We start from the raw sequence: 8,190 nt of genomic DNA on the forward strand, positions 1-8,190 counted from the left end.
GGTCATAAACTACTGTGAGACCGTTTCAAGCTGGACATAAGGAAGAATTTCTTTACAAGGTCTGGAGCAGCCTGCCATCGGAGGTGGTTCAAGCACCTACACTGAACACCTTCAAAAGCACATTGGATGCTTATCTTGCTGGGATCCTATGACCCCAGCTGACTTCCTGCCCTTTGAGCTGGGGCTGGACTAGATGATCTTCCGAGGTCCCTTCCAACCCTAATGTCTATGAAGTGGCCAGGCCCTCAGTGCACAAGGGTGGTGCACAGTGGAACCTAAATCTTGGGAACCAAAAGCAGCGGCGTGGGTCTGATCTTGCTGCAGGAAGGGTCCCAGAGTGAACTGAGCCCCAGCATCGCACAAGGAGGCCTGGGCCTCCAATTCTAGGGAGAGGGCAGTAGCCCCCAGGAGAACATGGCTGCTCGGGGCCACTAGCAGGCAGGCAGCAGGGATGGAGTCAGAGCCTGAGAAGTTTGGCAGCGAGAAGCAGTTTGGGTGGAAGAGCGCTGGTCCCCCTTCATGACCCTGGAGTCATGAGTTATCAGGCAAGGGTTTCCCATAGGGGAGGAGACCCGTTGGAAGCGGGGGGAGTGAGGAACTGTGAAAGGGCTTCCTGAAGGAGAAGGGTCCTGGCCATGCCCTGGAGGGTGCAGAGATATTGGGAGGCAGCCCTTTTTCCCCTTTTTGGGAGCTGGCCCTGGGTTCTTTTCCCCTAGAAGAGATTCTAGTAATCACAGTAATATTGATACCGTGATGGAGGGTATGCGCCTTATATTTTGTATTCAGCAGGATACAGGGAAGAAAAGTATTCATTGACATCAGCTTTGCTCTCCCTCCCCATCTCTCCCCATGCTGGGGAAGGATGAGTGAGATGTAGCTTCCAGGAGACATGGGCTGCACAGCTGCTCCCCTCAGCCTGTATGGGAAAGGAAAAGCAGAGCTGCTGATCATGTCACATCGCCTGGTTGAAGAACATGCCTTTGAGTGCAGCCCTGGTGATTTTTAAGTGCTCCAGCTAAGAGAGATGACAGGGGGCTGTATGAATCTGAGACTGAAATGTCCCCCTTTTTAAATATTTCCACCCGCTTCATACTTTAAAATGTTTCAAATGTTACATCCATCCTATGTCCACTTCTTACATAGAAGGCTAAAGAGGTACTAGAGGTTTCTCAGATATACCGGCTCTTCCACTCGCTCCCTTTGGGAAACGGCACAAGTCATTTCCCCTCTCAGTACCTAAGGTCTGCCATACCTTGAATAGGTTTAGTGACACCTACTACTGTGAAGTAATGTCACACCTACATGAAGGGCTCCAAGTCCACCTCACTTTAAGTAAACCTCATTGGTTCTATTAGGATATTGGCCTAATTTTTTGCTTAAAGAGAGAACGCCACTGCTTCAGGCTATTTCTACAGGTCTCAGTTTCATGTATGAGCTCCATTGTCTGAGGCAGGCTCAACAGGTCAGTCTGAAATGAATCGGAAAGTGAAGGGGAAGAGGAGAAGGAAACAGGATAGAGAGGAAAAGAGTGCTGTATATTTTTAAAGTGATCAAGGGGAAACAGCAAACAGCTCACAGTGATTTCCATTTCCAAGCTAAGCACTCTGCCTCAAGGTATGTGCATTAGAGAGATGACTTTGTTTGTTTTGCTTATCATGTCATCCCATGTCGTACTGATGTACCATCTCTTGCTCTCATTCCCCAGACAAATATACCCATTACTACCAACTAGAAAATAAAAGGGGAAGTGATAAGAGAGACTCACTAATATGTCCTCTTCTGGATACCTCACCTGGTTTGTTCACTCTAGCACATCAGCACCTGATAAATGGAGGGGTCAAGGGGATCCAAATTCTTTGGTACTTGCATCATTATAGTCTTGTCTTAGATCATAGAATCATAGGACATTAGGGTTGGAAAGGATCTCAAGGTATATGTATTACAAACAAGATGACACACATTTGTGGATATCAAGTAGAGGATTGAATTATTTATTTATTTATTTACAGTACTTTTAATTTAAGAGGCTCAATGATCTGAGCTTAACATACTTGGAAAAGGTATACCCACTATCCTACAACTTGTTCAAATAATAACCCAATTAATTTGGTCTTCAGTGTTAGAAATCTCTCAGGGAAAAGAGACGTTTTCTGTTTAAAATTCCATAGAGCAAAAACTTTTTCCTGCTGTTCATCAGTGAGCAATGAGACCTGGGGGGATTCAGGTGTCACTTAGTCAAGGTGCATGGCAAAGTTCGGTTTTAATTGGTGTTTTATTGGCAACTGCCTGTGAGTTACTGAATGTGAACCATTATACTGCATACATTGAGCTTCTTCAAGTGCCATGTGCAGCTGAGCCAGTATATTAAGTTAAATGTGATTGGATCTAATGTTTTGGGTTGAGATCATCCTTAGCTCCAGTTCTCTTACTCCTGGCTAAAAGGACAAAAAGAGACTTCTGGACACATAGACACAAACATAAACACATAATTGCCAGTTTCCTGACCAACAAAATTACCAGGGCTTAGTTTTGAGAAACAATTCAGAGAATGGCTTTTATTTTAAATCCAGTTTAATGCATCTGCTTGTTCCTCAGGACTGATCTGACACTACATCATAGAACTGTAACTCCTTTCCATTTGAAAGAATTCCTGAATCCTGTTGATCCTTTCAATATACTTATTAATTACTTCTGGGTTGGTTTTTTTTTTTGCATTTTTCCTATTGGTGGCCCCACACCTGTGTATGAAAATACCAGACTACGGTCTTGAAATATGAAACTGACTCAAAATGTCAATCAATTTTTTTTATGACAGAAGGTAGCTTTTTGATTAATGGGAAATGTCTGCAAAAGAGACCTTCTCCATGGCTTTCTGCAACTTGCATTGAATAGCTAACATACAGGCAGTAGTGGGATAACTTATAGGGGGCAGCAGTTGGGCCCAGTCTTCCAGGCATAGTGTGCCAGAGACACTGATCAGGCAAACCAGCCTAGGTTTGGTGTTGTCAGGGACTCTGAGCAGGCAGGCCAACGTGAGCCAAGTACTACACCCTTGGGAGCCTGTGCCACCATTGCTGCCACCACTGCAGCAGCCCATATTCAGGGAGGGTGCACTGAGGCAGTAACCACCTGTGCTGCCACCACAATTGCAACAGGACCTGCATGAGGAAGTGAATGTTAACTTCCTGGCTAGATGGCAGAACTATGGAGGAGGTTCTAGGAGTCTTGGTAGAGTACAGACCCAAAATGAGTCTGCAGTGTGATGCAGCCACACAGAAGGTAAATGCAGCTTTGGGATGCATTACTAGACCTGGGAAGTGGCCGGCCCTCTTTACTTTACTCATCTAGAGTACCATAGACTATAGAGGTTTTGCTAGGATAAATCAGGAATAACTGGAGTAGTTCCACAAGAGTGGACCAATTCCATTCCCCCTCTAAGATGGCACATATTTATCTTGTAGTTGTCTAAGTTAAGAAATCAATCCAGTTCCACCCCATACAGAAGACAAAGTGTTGATAAGGTGCCTACAGTCATTATGTGCCTCCATCTTGGCCTGGAAAAATCCAAAGGCATCTATATTTGGACTATGTTGCATGCTCAAAATTGATCCAGTTCTACCATGTAGATATCTTGCTCCACATACCCTCAATTGCCTTCCAGCTCCATCAAGAAACCAGATAAATTCTGTGTAAGTCCCTAAATACTTCATCAGAGGAAAACCACAGTGTGCCTATAGATGTACTCCAACACATTCTAATTAGAATACGTAGGAGCAGACTCGATTAACTGAGCAGGCCTCACTGTCATGTGTATTAAGCATTCTGCATTTCAAAATGGCCATGGGGGCGCCTTAACTAAAACTTGTTGAATAAGCTTTAATTAAAATGCCCCCACAGCCATTTTGAAATATGGGAGGCTTAATACACATGATGGTAAGACATTTTAATTAGAGTGACTGTCCTGGAGCTGCTCTAATTAAAAACTTCTCACCCTGAAGTATGTCTATAAGTACTCACACAGAGCAGCTTCAGTGTAGTAGCACCCACATTTGGCTTAAGATCCTAGTGTTTAAGGAACTTACCAGGAAGTGAGAGGCCTGAGATCTAGGTAAACCACACCGTATAGGGTTTTGAATCCATATGTCTTGTTTCCCAGGTGTGTGCCATGACTACTTGTGGGCAAGGCATGGCAACAAGCAGCCTTTGCCTTTCCTGATGAAGCTGGGCCTCTGGGCAGCCAAGAATGAAAAACACATGGGGCCAGAATGAAAACAAGCCAGAATGGGCCTGTTTCTGAGATCGCATGGGGTGGCAATGCCCTGAGACTAAGCACTGAGTTCTGGCCCTTGCTAGCAATGCTGTTTACCTGTTTTATCTAATGACTGTACTGCAAAATGCAGCACTCACACTGTAGTTGCATGTGGTTAGCATCTGATTAAGTAGATTGTTCCCTATGGAAGCTCATGGGTCTCTGAACTAGTTAGTGTCTAAGGTGCTACCCTACCCTAACTTCTGACTATGGTAATCTGACATAATACCAGTGTAAAACATGGCATTACTTTGGGTTATACCATGGTGACAAAAGCAAGATATGACCCAATAAAGTCATATTGATGCAGGCAATAGGACACTCTAGACTGTATTTTACAGAGTGATGTGAGGACACATGTATGACAATCAGAAATCTCTCTTGACCCTACTTTGTAAGGTGGATTAGTGGAGCTAAGTATCACGGGAGAGGTATGAATTCAGGAGGGATGTAACAGTGGAGAGAGTCAACTAGTATCCCATAAGGTGGCACAGGCTAGTGATGAAGGGCTGGAGAAGGCTAAGTGCTGTATGCATGTAGATTTGATGCATCTCCAAGAAAAGTGAGGGGCTTACTACCAATCCATCAGACATTTTATTCTTCTTTCTAAAGCCAGACATACCCTCCTTTCTGGTAGGGCTTCTGGTTCACGTCTTCCAGCAAACTTCTTGTGCATGAAGAAGTACTGCAATGAAGACTTTCACATGAAAAGTAGCCTGTTCTTGGTCCCACTGTGCTTTATGCATTTTATCCAATAACTAATGCAAAATGCATTGACAGTCTTGAGCAGAGGAACCCACCCTTCCCCACTCCCAGCCAAGAGCCCTAATCATAACATTACAGCGTTGCACTCCTTTTGACTTTCTCCCTAATCTGACAGTCCAGCACTAAGTAGGCTTTTTTTAACTGCCTGATGATTCTTTGGTAGTCCCATCCCCATCCCAGCTTCTAATTTACCCTTACAATGAACATTTGCCTCCTTGTCACTAACTGTCTGCTCAATGGGTACTGTTAAGGAGGAGGACGAGGACGACTATCTCTCCCCATCTACACTGAGATTTTCTTTCCAGGTCACAGCCAAGACACAAAAATAATGTGCTTGGGAAAGCTGCTGCCTGGCTTAAACCAAACACTAGGACAACACAGAAGACTTAAGTCTCAATATTACAGAGCTCCGAATACCTAGGCTATGGAGCCAAAGAGAAAGAAAGCTGCCAGTCACACCTTTCATTAAATTAACTTCTAAAAAGAGTCATATCCTCTGTACTGGCTTTAGTACTTAACAGTTTCACCAAAAACAACACTTGAAGTGTTTGTTATTACCAGAGCTAGAATTAGCTAACTGCTACCGTTGTGAACCTTGAAGGAGTTTTATCAGTCCATGTAGAAAGCACTTGCTCTCAGTCCCTGGGGGTTAATTATGACAATTCTTTAAACATTCTTTATTAACTTTTAACTGGCATGGAACAATTAGTTTCTCCTTCTGAGACCTAACTAAAGTTTCGTGTCTCTGTAAGTTTTGTTTCTTTGTTATTTTTGTTACCTAGTCAACCAGTGCAACTTTCTCCCAGCAATTCACTTATGCCTCAGAGTAGCTGATGATTACTACTTCAAAGTGTAGTTCAGAGATCTAAATTTATCTGAATCCAGGCTTTGCTACTCCCAAGTGTTTGAATACCATGTCAAATGCTTGCCCTGTTCTTACAGCTTAATTCAGGCACTAAGCAAGTACTCATAAGCGACTGGTTGGGGGGGGGCATGCCCCCCCCAAGACTGGCTGCCACCGCCAGCTTCTGTGGGCAGTCGCTGCTCACCACCCCACCGCCAATGCTGCCACCCACAAACGGTGCCCCCCCAGTCTCAGGAGGCACCAGTCACCCATGCAAGTAGTCCAACTGAGACTTGGTTCGGGACAATTAGAGGTTGAAAGGATTCCTTGTGTTCCCTCTTCTTTGTTTGGAGGAAGAATGTAGAAAGGAGAAAATGAGGTGTTCTGAGCACATGGCTTTGTTGACTCAATGAACCAACATGAGACATTTAGGGTGCGCTTACACAAGACGTTTTACTGTGCAATAGCATAGTTTAGAGCATGTCTGGAGGCGCAGACTTACAGGCGCAGTAAACTATGCTACTGCACATCTTGTGCAGGTGCATTTTATGTAGGCGCATCCTGAGTGTCTCATGTTGCAGACAAGAAATGGTATTATCCCTTAATGTGTCACTGCTCATAGCATGTTCTGACTTTAATACTGTTTAACATCCTACAGATTTAGTATGGTCTAAGAGTAACATGTAACTGCACTCTTATTTTTTCTCTTCTTCAAGTCCATTGCAGAGGAGAGTCAACTGTAACCACACAAGTTCACTGCTGTCATGGAAGCTAGGCAGCATATCAGCTACTCTGAAGTGAGTACCTGTGTGTGCACTCTTACCCCACAGTCTATAAAATGGCTTACTTCCCTTTTCACCGGGTGCATCTACACATGAAATTAGTATGTTGCAAAATCTGCACATGAAATTAGTGTGATGCAATTTACTCTGGCACAGTTTGCAGGCAGCCCTTATGCTGAAGCACCCTTGTGCGCCAGCCAACCCTGGTCACCATCTACACATGTGTTGCAGCAGATTAAATAACTCCACCATAGGATACTATTTCTGTTGGGCGGTGCTAACCTATGGCAAAGTTAATTTATTTACTCTGGCCTTATAGCTCCACATGTGTAGTTTGTGACACTTTACTGTGGAGTTCATTAGGCAACTCCACAGTAAGCATCTTGTGCAGATGTCTCCACTGAGAGGCAAACTGCCTTGCTGTTTACTATGAAGTAAGAGCAGCCACATGAGTAGTTTACCACAGGGGAACTAATATCTTGGAAGGTCCTGCACTAGTTTACTCTGCAATTACTTGCTGATGTAGCTATATCCCAAGATGATCAGAAAGTCTAATAGGATGTAGACTTGCATTTTTCCAGAAAACCCAGGGAACAAAAAGGAAAAGGTCATACATGCAACAAGTTGGGTTTGCACTCCAGCACAGAAGCCATGTCTTAAGAGTCATATGGAAGATATTAAAAAGATCCAGGTTTCTTGTTCATTCAGAGGATAGGTGAATACAATATGGTGACTCTCCTCATTTCCCCTTCGAGCTACTAACAAGTGATACCAGATGCCCTCTTTATTCCTCAGTCGGACTGCTACCAAGTTCAAAACCTCAGAATTTACTATACGTTTAAGATTATCATTGTTACTTTTAGATCAGGGTGTAATCACATCTTTACAACACACCATCTACTAACAAAGTAGGGTGCCTGTATACATGATGGGGGTTTAGTTGGGGTTACATTCAATGCCCCCTAACTTGAAATGGTGAGTTTTTAATTGAAATGGTTGATTTTATTTTTCCATCACTCTATATGCACCATTGCCATGGTATCTGCAGTTGCCTGCTAAAGGTAGAAGTGACAAGGGGCCTGATCCTTTTTTTATTTTTTTGGCGGAGCCTGCCTACCACTCCAGGCCAGGGGGGTGAGCTGCTGGTGTGCCGAGTGGCTCCTAAGCTGCAGGTGGCCTTGGTCCTTCCCTCTGTGGCAGCAGTACCTCTCAGGGGTGCCTGGGTGGGCTGCTAGTGGGCTGGGGGCTGCCCCAGCTTGGAGGTGCCTGACTAGCACCCCATGCACCATCCCCATCTTTTTCAGCCACCAGCACACCCAGCTTCCCTCCTGCCAGCTCCCTGCACTGCCCCAGGGACAAGCCTGCCCAGAAATGGCAAGGGGCCTGATCCTTCCTGTTGAAGAGTCTCTTTACCTGCCCCGGGGCTGGGGAGTGAGCTGCTGGTGGGCTGAGTAGCACCTAAACTGTGTGTGTGGGTGTGGGTGTGTGGG

This window comes from Crocodylus porosus, unplaced genomic scaffold (genome assembly GCF_001723895.1).
Source record: "Crocodylus porosus isolate Cpor-Errol unplaced genomic scaffold, CroPor_comp1, whole genome shotgun sequence".
NCBI classification, from domain to species: domain Eukaryota; kingdom Metazoa; phylum Chordata; order Crocodylia; family Crocodylidae; genus Crocodylus; species Crocodylus porosus.